General features: G+C 26.6%; 1 protein-coding gene across 5 annotated transcripts in view; it reads right to left on the reverse strand.

The window, feature by feature from the left end:
• The window catches only part of LOC111633500 (endothelial transcription factor GATA-2-like), a 149,306-nt gene that overhangs the window by 24,051 nt on the left and 108,517 nt on the right, over positions 1 to 16,738 (reverse strand). Inside the window, exon 1 of one of the 5 annotated variants that reach the window (XM_023378084.1) lies at positions 13,887 to 14,866. The exons of the other annotated variants lie outside the window; for them this stretch is intronic. The gene's annotated coding sequence lies outside the window, so the exon portion shown is untranslated. Of the gene's footprint in view, positions 1 to 13,886; positions 14,867 to 16,738 lie in introns of those variants that run through there. 5 annotated transcript variants of the gene reach the window in all.

Raw genomic sequence — 16,738 nt, forward strand, 5'->3', positions numbered from 1 at the left:
ATATAATCTACTCGTAAGTTACTTCATTAAATACTGACACATAAACTAACAAATCATAGCTTATATAAGAATTAAAATCTTCTTATGAGACTGATTCGAAATGTTTCATAAAGACTTAATTAGTCAATTAAACTTTCTGTTATTTACAAAGTTTAGATATTTTAATTTAAAAAAAAATTATAAAAGCTTCAAATATTAATTATAAATATAATTATTAAATAAAAATAATTATTTTTAAACTTAAATCAATAAATCAAACATACTAAATTATAATTCATTTTCAATGAAAAGTTTATTTATTTAGAACTATAAAAAGTTTAAATAATTTTGAAAATTATCTCAGAAGAAATATTTTACTAAAATAAGATGTAATATTTACGAATAATATAAATTTGAAAGTATACGGAAGAAATATATAGATGGATTATTGTTGAAGGTCAATTAAAGTTATATCTAATGAGGATTCTTCCTATAGAGTCTCATTAGTATATCACAAACAAGGGCATTATCCCAAAAATTTAAACTGATATTGAATATATCATATAACCTAAACTATTTAAATATAGGATATAAAAAATTGAAGTTTTTACACGTCCTTAATGTTTTCGAGTGAACCCCTCCCAACCCTTCAGCTACAAATTCAACGTATTTAATGAGGTTAGTAACTATGCCAGTGACCGTGTCGAGTTTATTGAAAAGAATTGTATTTCAGTTGTAACCGGCAGATTCTCCATAATTCCAAAATACTTGTAATTAATGCAATTTTCTATTTGATTATATATTTGAGTAATACGAGCTAAATGGCCTAGTTTAACCGCCTCTGTCCAGGAAGTATTTTTATGGAATATCCTATCCGCACGGGATTATTTACATCGAGTTATGCGCTTAACTATGCGACAATATATTTCTGATGAAACGATTTTCTAATATTTTCATTTCGAAAAAAAATATATATATAATAAAAGAAGATTTATTTCTGATTTTTTTAACCTGAAGATACATCAATTAGACCTTGGCCTTCTATATAACGATAAACAAAATTATTAAAAGCTTTTAAAACAGACCTTGGATTGAAAAAAAAAAATTAAGAAAAAAATACAGAAGATAATTATTTAGGCTACTTCAATTCGTAATTTTATAGAGGAACCATCAATATATAATCTAAAAAACCTTCAAATTTTAACTTAAAAAACAGTTTAAAATAGCTAATTTAATATTAATTTTCTCATTAGAATTAATTATCATTAAATTGCAATTTAAAATCTTATTAATATTCATTCGGTAAATGTAATGAGAATTTTTATAGTCCGTTTTGTTTATTAATAACCTTGTTTTTAAAATGGCTATAAGCAATGAGAATTTTTACAATAGTTATATTGTTTAATTAAATTAACCTTATATAAAATCTAAAATTGAATTCAGTTAAAAGTAATTTTTAAAAATGTCCAAGTAAATAGATTAGAAAAGGAATTAGAAGAATCAAAATTGATGGAAAAGTATTGATAGGGTTTATTACATTCGAAAAAATAAACTGGAAAAGAGTTAAATTAAATAATATTTTCCTTATAAGAAAAACAAAAAAAGCGAAATTAATTTTCGAATTTATATAAATAATTCGAATTAAAATAAATTATGAATTTGTTATAAAATCTGTTAAAATAAATTCGAGAAACAGAAATTCTGAGATATTAAAAATGAAGAAAAATTATCACATCTCGGGTGTGACCAGGTGAGAGAAGGCTCTTAGCCTAGAGGAAATATTGTCGTGTATTTAAGAACGATTAACTTCCAAACGTGTCTTCTATTCTACCTGGGGTATTTTAACAACGAAAACTGGTTTTCTTATTAGAAAAAAATTGTAAGATGATCCGCCATCTTTAAACGAATTTAACTGATTTATTTTTGATCGCATTAAATTCATTACTTTAACAAAGCTTATAAAAATGTATAGAATTAGTTCTTTTAATAAAAAAACTATATTTAAAATAACACTGTAACATCAAAACTAGTAAAAATCTAAGTTATTTTTACAAATATTAGTTATTTAATAATAATGTAAATTCTATTTAAAAATCAATTATTAATCTTCAACAAAATCTAAAAAACCTATAAAATATCTCAACGCTTCATTCGTTTTCAGTTGATTAAAAAGATTATCTTGCACTAGAATCTTTAGAAATAAATCTAGAAATTTTACGAGTAATTAAATTAGACCTAAATTTAATTCATATTAAATTAAACGAATATTTTATTTATTTATTTTATAAATTTTATTATATTTAATATTATTTTATAAACAAATATAAAATAGACTATTTAAATATCGTAATTACTAAGCTTTTATTCTTTTTGAGTAACTACTTATCATTTCTTTAAATAGGAAAAATGATGTTAAACATATCTTTATATTTCCATTGATTTTAATCTGTCTTCCTTGTATGAGGAATTTACATAAAAACCGGAAACAAATTAATATTTGGACCGTAACCTTTCAATTTTAATTGCAAACGTTTTAATTTTAGAATATAGCCTAATCTATAGGCCTATAAATTAAACAATAATTAAAGAATGTAAACATTAAAGGAAATAAATTCCCATTTCTTTCTACAATCAACTATAGTCTATAGGTCTATATATATATATATATAAAACTATGTCTAGATTAGACCTACAGGCTTTTATATAAGAGCCTGTAGGTCTAATCTACATACAGTGAAATCCAGAGAAATCTATGCAGTATTTCATATTGTAGTTAAAGGAACTAATTTTTTTAAAAATCGAATATTTTATTTAAACATTACACTCAAGATAATCAAAAAACTCTTAAAATAATAATGACATAATTAGAATGCAAAAGAGTATATTTAAGGTTATTTTTTTATGATATATAATATTTTCTAAAGATTACAAATTGGCCATTAACATGAATTAATATACAACAGTAAAAAAAATAATAATAATAATAAATCTGAAAATAGGTCTATAAACGGAGATAAAATCTTAAATCTATTAAGAAATAAGGTTTATATCTTTCTGAATAAATATATAATAAAAAATTTAAATTTAAAATTATTATTTTAAAAATACAGAATAATGTTAATTTGCATATACATTTTTAATTTATCTATATGGTATTATTTCATAGGATATGGAATAAAGCTTGAAAACTTTANTAACATGGAATAATTTTACTGTTTAAACAAATTTACAACTATTAAAATTCAATATTTAAATTCAAATATATTGTTTTTATCCTCCTTTATAAGAGTAAAGTATAATAATCCCATATAAAATATTTTCTACGGTGTTTTTATTTTTATAATGCAAACATCTTACAAAAGCATTTATTAAGTGTAATGTCGTAAATATTTTTGTAAAGGAAATTATTAAATATTTTAGAAAGGAAGAGTTTTTTTTTGTGTGTTACAGTTTTACTTTTTCGTGTCTAAATCTATAAATTCTGATTGACTTATTGTAAAAGTAGTAATCTTCTTTAAAAATCTAAGAGACATTTCCAGTTTACTAATTTTTGTTTTAAACATCCGTAAACATTATTATTTTTGCCCGAGATTTCCCGTTATACTGTATTTCCACCGTTACTAATGACTGATGCTTTCCGTGGAAACATATTTTGAATGAAAGTGTTCTAAAAAGGAAGTCAGTAGTCTAGGCCTATTTTAGGGCGTCTATCTCCGTGGACACGCACGGAAGAAAAGCGAAAAGGGAAATTTTTGCGTCCAAAATTTTTTTCGCTTGGTTGGAATTTAGCGACATCACAGCAGCCTATCTGTCGTCCTACTTTTCAATCAAATAATTTCCCTTCGCTTTTTCCTGAACGTTTTTAGATGTATTTAATAAACAGTATCAGATCAACCGAATTAAACCCACAGATTCGATCGACATTTTTTGTTAAAAAACATTTAATCTTTTCTTCAATATTCTGAAAAAGTCTTTTTATAGAAACGCTAAAATAACCATTAAAGGGTATTTTCTAACGTTTCCGAGTTCATCAGATTCTTCCGGAGTTTCCGAATTTACCTTATCCCCTATTGAGTTATTCAACTTTAAAAATGTATATTTAATTGATAATCAACAACACTTTACAATAAAAACGTTATAGATTAAATAAAATTAGTTATATCAATATTTTTCTCTTTGATTCAAAATTATGAGACAACTATTTACAAACAGACATAAATATTGAAATTACTGTATACTACATGAAGAAATTGGCAGCAGCAGAAGCTACTTTATATAAATTAAGTTAAATTTACAAGAATTACAAATAATTTTCAATAATTTATTATTGAGCCTATGTTTTAACGTCAAGCTTAATTGATTATTCTTCATATGTATGACTATTCAGTAGTCTATTAGTGGTAATTTTACGAATATATTATACTACAGTATTAAAAATCAAATATTATAAACTACTACAAATATCTAAATTCAAAAGATACTTACAGATGAAAATAAATCTATAGGATCATTGTATCATTGCAAAGTACTTTGGCTCTATTTATGTATTGATTTAGAGTTAGAAAGTGTAGAGAACCTCTTAGCTGACCTTGGCAAGCTGGAATAAACCAGATGGGCTGTAGGTGCCACAATTAACCTTCGCGTGCAATCTAATAGTCAGATTGTTGAAAAATATATAATTGAACAATCAAATCACGTTCCTCGGACCTACAATGTCGTTGCTTGAATGTCACTCTCTTTTTCCCCTTTTAAATCCTACTAAATTTAAAAATCACACTCCATCATTACAGTTCTGATCGGCAAAATACCTGTTAAAATCCCTTCTCGAACAATTTCACGCACACTCTTTAAGCTTTTTATCCTTCTAATCAGATTCCAGCAAGTTAATTACGCTTAAAAAAAGTCATGACAATACATTCAAAACCTGTAAAAAAAAAACACTAGCAAAAAAAAATTCGATTCTCTCAGATATTAAAGATCAAAGAAAATTCCTTGACATATATTATAAAAATACTCGAAAGATCCCTGTAATAAGAAAAATTTAAATATTTATTCCTACTGATTTATAAATTACAAATTAAAGAAACTAATGCGTTAACGAATTAAATATCGTATGGAGTGCGTGTTATATGAAAACATGAATGAGTGTCCATTACAAAAAAATGCATTAACATCAGATAATACTACTATCATTGGGAGACCGGATACGACGTAATGAGGGAGACTTTTTTAACATTTACAATTTAATGATATAGATCTATTACGTCATATGTAGTACTCGCGAGTCAAACTTTGACCTCCGAGAAATGTCGCGATCTTCGATGGCAACAGATTCCTCGTTAGTAATTCTTAGATTTTTATCATGGTGACTGCTTCCCAGAAGCACTCGCGCTCGTACCACATGACCAGAACGTGTGCCGTGTTATGTGACCTCGTTTTCGTTTCAGCGCGCGCGCTTCGTAAATATTTTCCGCGCGTGCCTCTCCTTTTCCTTCTCTTTCCATTAATTGTATCCCCCTTTTTTTTCTTTTCGTTTCTTTAATCATAATCCTACATTTCCTCGTTCTTCCTTATCAGTTGGACTAGCAAAACTCGTTCGTATGAGCATTATAGGCTCATGCTTTCATATCATTTTACGAACAATACATTCCACAAATCTAAAACGTTACCATTAAGATAAAAATAGTTATACGTTTATTAAGAAATTTAGTTCCTCTACAAATATACAAAATCGAGTAAATTCAGTCATATTATTTTGAAGTTTTAATCGATAATTTACAATCGAGTAAGAACAATTGAATAAAAGTTTAGGTTCAAAATTTTATAAACATTTATTTGGTAATTTATTATACTTATGAATGTCTACAGTATCGTTTACTTTTGTAAGGAATAAAAATAAAAAAAATACCCTGTAAAATATTTGCTATGTAAATAGGGCCGGTTTGTTTGTTTAAAAGTTTTTCCGCTCATTGAGCACTAAGTGAATTGCATTTGCTTAAAACTGTAGACTATTCATCTGAAAGGATATGTTGATCCGCACACGATCTCTAGCTAAGTACAAAGTATGTTTTGTAACGAAGGTTATATTTTTATCCAAGAAAGAGTGTCGAAATCTCAAAGAAAAATTCTTATGAAAAGGAAGAAACAAAATAATTAAAAAAACGAGCGTGAAGTTATTGAGTAAGCGATACAGTTAACCTTCGAGTTTGACATTTCTATTTCTTGAACAATTGATAATAGATCTAACCTGTTCATACGATGATATAGAGCATCGAAGACCTCTTCACCTTTGGGCATAATTAATTTTGCCGCTTATTCTAAGCAAATAAAGAGATATGAATGTTTGGTTGACTATATCTTAATGAATGAGAACACTGTTTACTATTTAACAAGCATTAACAATTTTTCTTTTATTTTAAGCCTATTTTTTTTTTTTAATATGGCAGCTAGTTGGATTTATGAATATATATTTCCGTACATTTTTTATGTGTAACGTCAGTTTGTCTATGTATATATATAGCTTATATGTACTGTGCAGTACGTATCAGAATCTTTGTACGCTTAACTTATAACGATATCGACAGATGGCGCCACAGAACATTAGCTATTTTAAATCAATAAAAAGTAAATTAGTCTTAATTAACATACAATAAATTTTGATAAGGTTAAATTGTATAATTACTTTAATTTACTTGGTTAATATAATTGCCAATTTTTAAAAAAATAAGCAATTATATTGGATCTTAAGTAAAACACTGCGATGGAAAACTTTTTCTTACACCAGATGTTATCTTAGAAGAGCTTGGAAACGATCTTCTTTAGATTATCACATCGTCTACCGATGAAACCCTTACGTTTATCATCATTAGTCTAACAGTTGCTGTACGGGACCAAAAACGATTCCACTATAAATCTCTCGGAGAAACAGGGCTAAGGCAGTTTACGATGCTGTAAATATTGTGGTACCTCTTCTGGCCTCCGGGATTATAAAGACTTCTCTGGGAAGTTGTGGTCATGCGAGATTAGAGAGTCCATCTTAATAACGTGGGTCGGAATTTTTGCCACCCAGGATGCATTGCGTCCAACGTTTTCTTTCGTTGTTAATAAATATTTCTCGATTGATAATATTGTTTCTGTTTGTTACTTGTTTAGGCTTAATAATTCGTTGTTAAAATTTATGAAGCATTCGCTCTTCCCTTTTCCTTTTCTAATTTATCTTCTATCTAGTCAACATATTCCTATTAGATTCTATTAAACTGTAGTTGTTTTTTAATAGAATTTTGTAACTTATTCAGAAAATAATATAGGCTTATACATAAATTAATGTTACAGAATTAAAATCACAACATTGTAATGTTTTGCTCAAAGCACAAATAAATGCAAAAATTTGAACACAATATTTAATTTATGTATAAAATCTAAATCTTCAAACATTTAATTATACATTATTTTTTTTTAAATAAAATGTTAAATAATAAAATAAAACAAACGAAATAAATTTATGTTACGCAATTAAACTTATTACAAATCACTAATTTATATTCAAATCTCAAGTAAAATATTTATTCAAGTCTCGAGAGAGTTATAAAAAACTTCATAATTGTTTTCATACAAGAAAGAAAATTTTTTAATTTAATATAAGTTATAAATTATATATAATCTACTCGTAAGTTACTTCATTAAATACTGACACATAAACTAACAAATCATAGCTTATATAAGAATTAAAATCTTCTTATGAGACTGATTCGAAATGTTTCATAAAGACTTAATTAGTCAATTAAACTTTCTGTTATTTACAAAGTTTAGATATTTTAATTTAAAAAAAAATTATAAAAGCTTCAAATATTAATTATAAATATAATTATTAAATAAAAATAATTATTTTTAAACTTAAATCAATAAATCAAACATACTAAATTATAATTCATTTTCAATGAAAAGTTTATTTATTTAGAACTATAAAAAGTTTAAATAATTTTGAAAATTATCTCAGAAGAAATATTTTACTAAAATAAGATGTAATATTTACGAATAATATAAATTTGAAAGTATACGGAAGAAATATATAGATGGATTATTGTTGAAGGTCAATTAAAGTTATATCTAATGAGGATTCTTCCTATAGAGTCTCATTAGTATATCACAAACAAGGGCATTATCCCAAAAATTTAAACTGATATTGAATATATCATATAACCTAAACTATTTAAATATAGGATATAAAAAATTGAAGTTTTTACACGTCCTTAATGTTTTCGAGTGAACCCCTCCCAACCCTTCAGCTACAAATTCAACGTATTTAATGAGGTTAGTAACTATGCCAGTGACCGTGTCGAGTTTATTGAAAAGAATTGTATTTCAGTTGTAACCGGCAGATTCTCCATAATTCCAAAATACTTGTAATTAATGCAATTTTCTATTTGATTATATATTTGAGTAATACGAGCTAAATGGCCTAGTTTAACCGCCTCTGTCCAGGAAGTATTTTTATGGAATATCCTATCCGCACGGGATTATTTACATCGAGTTATGCGCTTAACTATGCGACAATATATTTCTGATGAAACGATTTTCTAATATTTTCATTTCGAAAAAAAAATATATATATAATAAAGATAAAAGAAGATTTATTTCTGATTTTTTTAACCTGAAGATACATCAATTAGACCTTGGCCTTCTATATAACGATAAACAAAATTATTAAAAGCTTTTAAAACAGACCTTGGATTGAAAAAAAAAAATTAAGAAAAAAATACAGAAGATAATTATTTAGGCTACTTCAATTCGTAATTTTATAGAGGAACCATCAATATATAATCTAAAAAACCTTCAAATTTTAACTTAAAAAACAATTTAAAATCGCTAATTTAATATTAATTTTCTCATTAGAATTAATTATCATTAAATTGCAATTTAAAATCTTATTAATATTCATTCGGTAAATGTAATGAGAATTTTTATAGTCCGTTTTGTTTATTAATAACCTTGTTTTTAAAATGGCTATAAGCAATGAGAATTTTTACAATAGTTATATTGTTTAATTAAATTAACCTTATATAAAATCTAAAATTGAATTCAGTTAAAAGTAATTTTTAAAAATGTCTAAGTAAATAGATTAGAAAAGGAATTAGAAGAATCAAAATTGATGGAAAAGTATTGATAGGGTTTATTACATTCGAAAAAATAAACTGGAAAAGAGTTAAATTAAATAATATTTTCCTTATAAGAAAAACAAAAAAAGCGAAATTAATTTTCGAATTTATATAAATAATTCGAATTAAAATAAATTATGAATTTGTTATAAAATCTGTTAAAATAAATTCGAGAAACAGAAATTCTGAGATATTAAAAATGAAGAAAAATTATCACATCTCGGGTGTGACCAGGTGAGAGAAGGCTCTTAGCCTAGAGGAAATATTGTCGTGTATTTAAGAACGATTAACTTCCAAACGTGTCTTCTATTCTACCTGGGGTATTTTAACAACGAAAACTGGTTTTCTTATTAGAAAAAAATTGTAAGATGATCCGCCATCTTTAAACGAATTTAACTGATTTATTTTTGATCACATTAAATTCATTACTTTAACAAAGCTTATAAAAATGTATAGAATTAATTCTTTTAATAAAAAAACTATATTTAAAATAACACTGTAACATCAAAACTAGTAAAAATCTAAGTTATTTTTACAAATATTAGTTATTTAATAATAATGTAAATTCTATTTAAAAATCAATTATTAATCTTCAACAAAATCTAAAAAACCTATAAAATATCTCAACGCTTCATTCGTTTTCAGTTGATTAAAAAGATTATCTTGCACTAGAATCTTTAGAAATAAATCTAGAAATTTTACGAGTAATTAAATTAGACCTAAATTTAATTCATATTAAATTAAACGAATATTTTATTTATTTATTTTATAAATTTTACTATATTTAATATNCATTTCTTTAAATAGGAAAAATGATGTTAAACATATCTTTATATTTCCATTGATTTTAATCTGTCTTCCTTGTATGAGGAATTTACATAAAAACCGGAAACAAATTAATATTTGGACCGTAACCTTTCAATTTTAATTGCAAACGTTTTAATTTTAGAATATAGCCTAATCTATAGGCCTATAAATTAAACAATAATTAAAGAATGTAAACATTAAAGGAAATAAATTCCCATTTCTTTCTACAATCAACTATAGTCTATAGGTCTATATATATATATAAAACTATGTCTAGATTAGACCTACAGGCTTTTATATAAGAGCCTGTAGGTCTAATCTACATACAGTGAAATCCAGAGAAATCTATGCAGTATTTCATATTGTAGTTAAAGGAACTAATTTTTTTAAAAATCGAATATTTTATTTAAACATTACACTCAAGATAATCAAAAAACTCTTAAAATAATAATGACATAATTAGAATGCAAAAGAGTATATTTAAGGTTATTTTTTTATGATATATAATATTTTCTAAAGATTACAAATTGGCCATTAACATGAATTAATATACAACAGTAAAAAAAATAATAATAATAATAAATCTGAAAATAGGTCTATAAACGGAGATAAAATCTTAAATCTATTAAGAAATAAGGTTTATATCTTTCTGAATAAATATATAATAAAAAATTTAAATTTAAAATTATTATTTTAAAAATACAGAATAATGTTAATTTGCATATACATTTTTAATTTATCTATATGGTATTATTTCATAGGATATGGAATAAAGCTTGAAAACTTTAAAAATTGTAATTTAAAAAGAAAACTAAGAGGAAACTGTGTTATATAGGCCTATAGGCTGCATAATTATAGTTAATATTTACTTTTCCTAATTGTTTCCGATTTTCTTTAACAGGAATACAATACAAGTCGACCCCCCTATAACACTGTTGATAATTCCGTTTTATATGAATTCCATGTTGTACGAATCACTTAGATTTTACAAATCCATGAGCCGTTCACAGCTCGGCACACATATTTGTAAAATCTAAGTGACTCGTGCAACATGGAATTCCTATAAAACGGAATTATCAACAGTGTTATAGGGGGGTCGACTTGTATTTAAAGTTTTCCTGAAATTCATATTGTTCTGTATCCACAATGTAAAAATGTTATTGCAGAATTAATAGCTGTAAAATATATAAAAATTTCTATAAATATTGTTTATTAAGCTGACTATATTAAAACCATTTCACTTAAATAACAAATATATTTATCATTGGCTTTATATACCTAGTTTTTTTTTATTTATAACTATAAAAAAAATATCATATATACCTTATATAGCTATGAACTTAATATATGTGGACTTATGTAGATATTTTTGAATGAATTTTTTCTGTTTGAAAATGCTTAAAATTACATTAAATTACGGTACCTTTACCATTTGTTTCTTTATAAAAATAACCTTCAATTAATACGTAAATAATTCTAATATTTATGGGGATTTTGAAACATAAACATAGTATGATGAACGAAATTAATATAAAAAAATTAAATAATTAAAAATTAATGTTTTAGACCAGGAACCACATTGATGCCAAACACTGTCCTCTTAACCTCTTTAATAAGAAGACGTACAAGGCCTAATTATTATTACCACTGCCAATATCTTATTATCCGTAAGCCATCTGCTAAAGAAAAAAACTAGAAAAGTTGGTTGTTGATTATTATTTTTGACTTTATATCGTTTTAATCATTGCATGTTTGTAACATGGATTTTTTTACGGAAGGACTACTGTTTTGTATCAAGACCCTACGAAATTCATTTATATTCTAAAAGCATAGCTACTATTATTTCATATCTGATTCTCTAAGAACATTTACTGAATACTTAAGTTATATTTATAAAAACAACTTGAAATATTAAATAAAAAAAATTTCAGGTAATATACACGTAAATAGCCTATAGCTTGTAAGTTATAAAGTTTGCCAATTCTAATTTATCTAAACGAAGAAAGAAATTTATTACATGGAAATATTAATAATTTTACAGACGAAAAAAGAAAATTAACAGCTATCGAATGGACATTTTTAGACTACTTTGCATAAATTGTAGACACACAATAACGATACTCTTATTGTAAAGAAGACATATAGAAGATACAGGAGACTAATTATGATTGCAAGAAATCAAAATAAAAATATAACTGACATCAAAACCGACTACAAACAATACTAATACATTGATTAGAGGTCAATTAAATATAAATTATCTATGGTATACCTTTAAAAAAAGTAATTATTGTTATTTTAAAAATTAATAATAATAATAATAATATCTAATAGACGTGGACTATACTTACAATTATTAATTAAATTACTTATTTCATTTACAAGACGATGCTATATGAAAAATTATACATTAAAATATATTAAAAATATAAAATCGGAGTTTATTTTTGAAGGATAGATTAATAATAGTCTACATTAAGAAAATAATTTTTAAAAATTAAAAGTTTAGAATGTGAAAATAAGCTAAAATTATATGGCCTAGTAAGATATAACATTAATTTTATTCCTAATTGTTTTAAATCTTTAAAAATAAACAATTTCTTCCGACAAAGTAAGATTTAGATCCAAGGAAGTAGAAAATAAATCAATAAAGCGCTTCTAATAGTTACATTTAAATAAATATGTTACTAAACATCGTATTTCCTTCTAGTTCCGAGGATAGCTAAAAAACGATTCTTATCAAATGATATCAGATAACAACGCGAAATAAAGATAAAAATGAATTCTTCAGTAAAAATCACCTGCCGTAGCAGAATCGACGTCACCGTATTAGATAATTTCTCTCCCGTAGAGCACTTCCTCTATTACTTTCAATCAATAAGGCATTTTTATCGGAATACTTCATCGGGCATTCTATCATCGTCCCTTGCCGAATTTTCAGTGATGCGCTAATTTTCTGCCCTATAGTTAATACAAAACTATAACAAAGTTTCTTATTCTTCTTCTATGGACTTTTGCTAATTTATGAGTAAGATATTGAAGAACAATCGCGGGCACCTAACGGGAAGTAGCAATATTAATGAGACGGTTCCGGTTAACGCGCGTGCTATTTTGTTGTTGTTTTTTTTAATTGAGAAGAAACAGATAGTCTATTCTTACGATCAAAGCTTTTCTTTTGTTTAAAACAAATAGTTTTTCCTTAAGTTTTTTTAGGAATGAAAAAAATGAATGAAGTTACAATCTATTATTCGAAATTAGACTAAACTTCATTCGGGTGTTGGAAAAAAATGTAAGAGAATTTATTATATTATTACATATCGGAAGGAAGATTCCTCCAAGCATTTGTATTTTATAAACCCGTTCACGTACTATCCGACTCTATATCTTGATAAGAATGAAGTTATCAATATTTAGTCATAAGAATACAAGTTCTAAGTTATCATCATTAAAAAATTATGCTTTAAAATTTGGAATTATTAGTCTGTTCACTAGTTTTATAGCTTTATCAATTAAATGTATAAAAATTAATGTTGTTTAAGTATAAATAATGACAACATTGAATTAAATAAAGCAATTTCTGAACTATATGACTAAGATTTATTTTCTAACTGCTGACTTTGTTTTCGAATAACGCGATTTTAGACTTAATAACTATTTAAATTTTAAGCTATATATGAATCTCATTTTCGTTAAGTCTAGAAGAACAGAGAGAAATAAATCTAAAATACTTTCTATAGAAATAAAGTTAGTAACGTAGGTGATGTTTTATAACGTAATGTAGTTTTCTCTTTTAAAATAATTTAAACTTAGTTACAGAAAGTATAACGGTGACGATATAAAATAAAATACAACATTTTTAACTGTTAAAAACCGAAGACTGTTAATCATTTGCGTTAGGATGTTTAAATTCTCCTTCGATATTCATAATGATTAAATTCGTCTTACCTGAAACGAAACGAAAGTCGTGTAGATATGTACTCCGATCTCGAATGTCCTTGAGTATCAAACAGATCACTTTTACTGCCTCCCCCATTTTACCCAACGTACATTTGCTAGCAACGTTAGAACTGTCGTCAACGAATTGACAGAAGGAAGTACGAAAGCGCAGATGGAAAAACTGACACTCTTTCGTAGTTGAGAACCCAGTTGGTTGGTGGCTTGTTTTTTTCAAAGCCTGTTCTGAGGTTGATTCTGGAAAGAGTGTCCTGCGGGCTTGATTGGGTCGCATGCACGTGTGAACGATTCTTAGAAAATAATTTCTGTATATGTCTTAACGGTAGAATTAAAGAGCTACTTCATTTAACAATTCGGATCATAATAATTATTAAAAGAGAAGTATGTTTTAAAAGATGACACTGATGAAAGTAACGTTTTAAGGCGATTAAAACAACATGTTTTACTTAACGTTTGAGCTATCCCAATAGAATATTAGTATATTCGTTTCACGTATAAAAATTGCCGCCTTATTTTATACTTAACGTTAATACTAATGTAGGCCTGCAACTTCCACCGATAGGTCAGTGACATTATCTAATAGAAAATTTAGAGCGATAGCGGAAGTATGAAAAATATATAGAAAGTACCCGGATCCTGATTCGTGCCCCGTCTCATATTCTTCCTGTCTACGTTCGGACATGACCATACGAAATGACCGAGTGCAAACTGGGTGGAGCGCAAGAGAAAATTGAAATCTTCAACAGTTTTGGCGTGCCTCCTCTTTTAGAGCTCTCGCTAACTGGTTTAGTCGACACTGGCAATAACTGGTTGAGAAGACTTGTTCTGATGAACGATTGATTGTTTCTAACTTCAAAATTATAAACTGTACTTAATGACAATTAAGAGATCAAACTGATAAACTAGCCAAAACATTTAAAAACTTTTAACCCTGTTTAAACAGTATTTTGCTTTATGCCATTTTCAATCAAAATTATTTATAGTTTTTATTCGAGAGCACTTTTAAAAAAGTTTGATTTAATTATCCAGTTCATATTTTTTCACTACGAAATTTTTTGATATTATCGATGTAGGTCTATTTGAAATTTATTCATCGTGCATAAATTTGTTTAACAAATTCATCACTTAAGAAACGTTAAGGAGGTTCATATTAAAATATTAATTCAATGTTAAAATATCGATGTCTTAAACGCATTTAAATTATTATTATAATGTAATAGGTAAGTTTAAGGTCAAGATTACATATCATCGTTTTCCTTTTATTGTTTAAAAATATAATTTAAACTAGTTGCACGATGAAGTTGAGAGAAGATGTAGATAAACAATAATTTGGAAGAAAGCTGACAGGATAAAGTATCGCTTTCATTGGTCGGGTAGGTCCTTACGAAGTGATAGGTAAAAACACCTGCTAGATCAGGTCACAGAAAATCAGGTAAATAGTGCGAGTGAAGTAAAATTAGCCACCATTGGGTACTGGAACTTTACTTCCGTCATCTCGGAATAAAAATACCGGCTTAGAAAATGGGTGGCCTCGGTAAAGGAAGTAGGGAGATGATTGATTGGGATTTTAGTTTCAACAATAGACCTACTGCTGTATCGCATTCAATAGAATAAAGGGGCTTGTCTAAGAGAATTAAGGTAATAATTGTCAAAAGGCTTACTATGTCTACCAGCATTATTTAATCGGTTAAATTATTCAATTTTATAATCGCCGTCTAAGTAATCCCGAAAAAATTGGGAATTTGCACCAAATTAAATAACTCATTAAGAATTATTCGGCGACAGTATTTATTTTCATAGCTATCGGCTGATTGCAACGCAAAGAAACCAAGTGGCAGGTTTAAGTTGTGGATTATATCAATCAACTTAATGTTTATCCAATCAATTCAAAAGATAAGAGCATAGGCCTAGTAGTGGCGATATGTAAATAAATAAATACACCAATTATCTGTACAATACAATTTTATAATCAAGTCACCATTATGTGCAGGCGATTAAAAAAAAAAATTCTATTGTTAGGTGTCGTGTTGTCCTTAACACTGCACAATGCGATCCACCATTGTTTCTGCAAGAGGTTGGGTTTTTTTTGCATTCTTATGAAGTTCAATGAGTTTTTATCAGATCTAAACGCGATTACAACAATAAAGAACTCAGGGTACATGGTTATTATTATTTTAATGATACAATACACAGGAATTAGATAGTCTATATTGAAAATACTATTTCTTATTAAAAAAAAAGTTTTAANTTACGAATAATATAAATTTGAAAGTATACGGAAGAAATATATAGATGGATTATTGTTGAAGGTCAATTAAAGTTATATCTAATGAGGATTCTTCCTATAGAGTCTCATTAGTATATCACAAACAAGGGCATTATCCCAAAAATTTAAACTGATATTGAATATATCATATAACCTAAACTATTTAAATATAGGATATAAAAAATTGAAGTTTTTACACGTCCTTAATGTTTTCGAGTGAACCCCTCCCAACCCTTCAGCTACAAATTCAACGTATTTAATGAGGTTAGTAACTATGCCAGTGACCGTGTCGAGTTTATTGAAAAGAATTGTATTTCAGTTGTAACCGGCAGATTCTCCATAATTCCAAAATACTTGTAATTAATGCAATTTTCTATTTGATTATATATTTGAGTAATACGAGCTAAATGGCCTAGTTTAACCGCCTCTGTCCAGGAAGTATTTTTATGGAATATCCTATCCGCACGGGATTATTTACATCGAGTTATGCGCTTAACTATGCGACAATATATTTCTGATGAAACGATTTTCTAATATTTTCATTTCGAAAAAAAAATATTTCGAGTTTCACAACAAA

The sequence above is a fragment of the Centruroides sculpturatus genome, unplaced genomic scaffold, assembly GCF_000671375.1.
Source record: "Centruroides sculpturatus isolate CEXI.00-Female unplaced genomic scaffold, Cexi_2.0 scaffold421, whole genome shotgun sequence".
NCBI classification, from domain to species: domain Eukaryota; kingdom Metazoa; phylum Arthropoda; class Arachnida; order Scorpiones; family Buthidae; genus Centruroides; species Centruroides sculpturatus.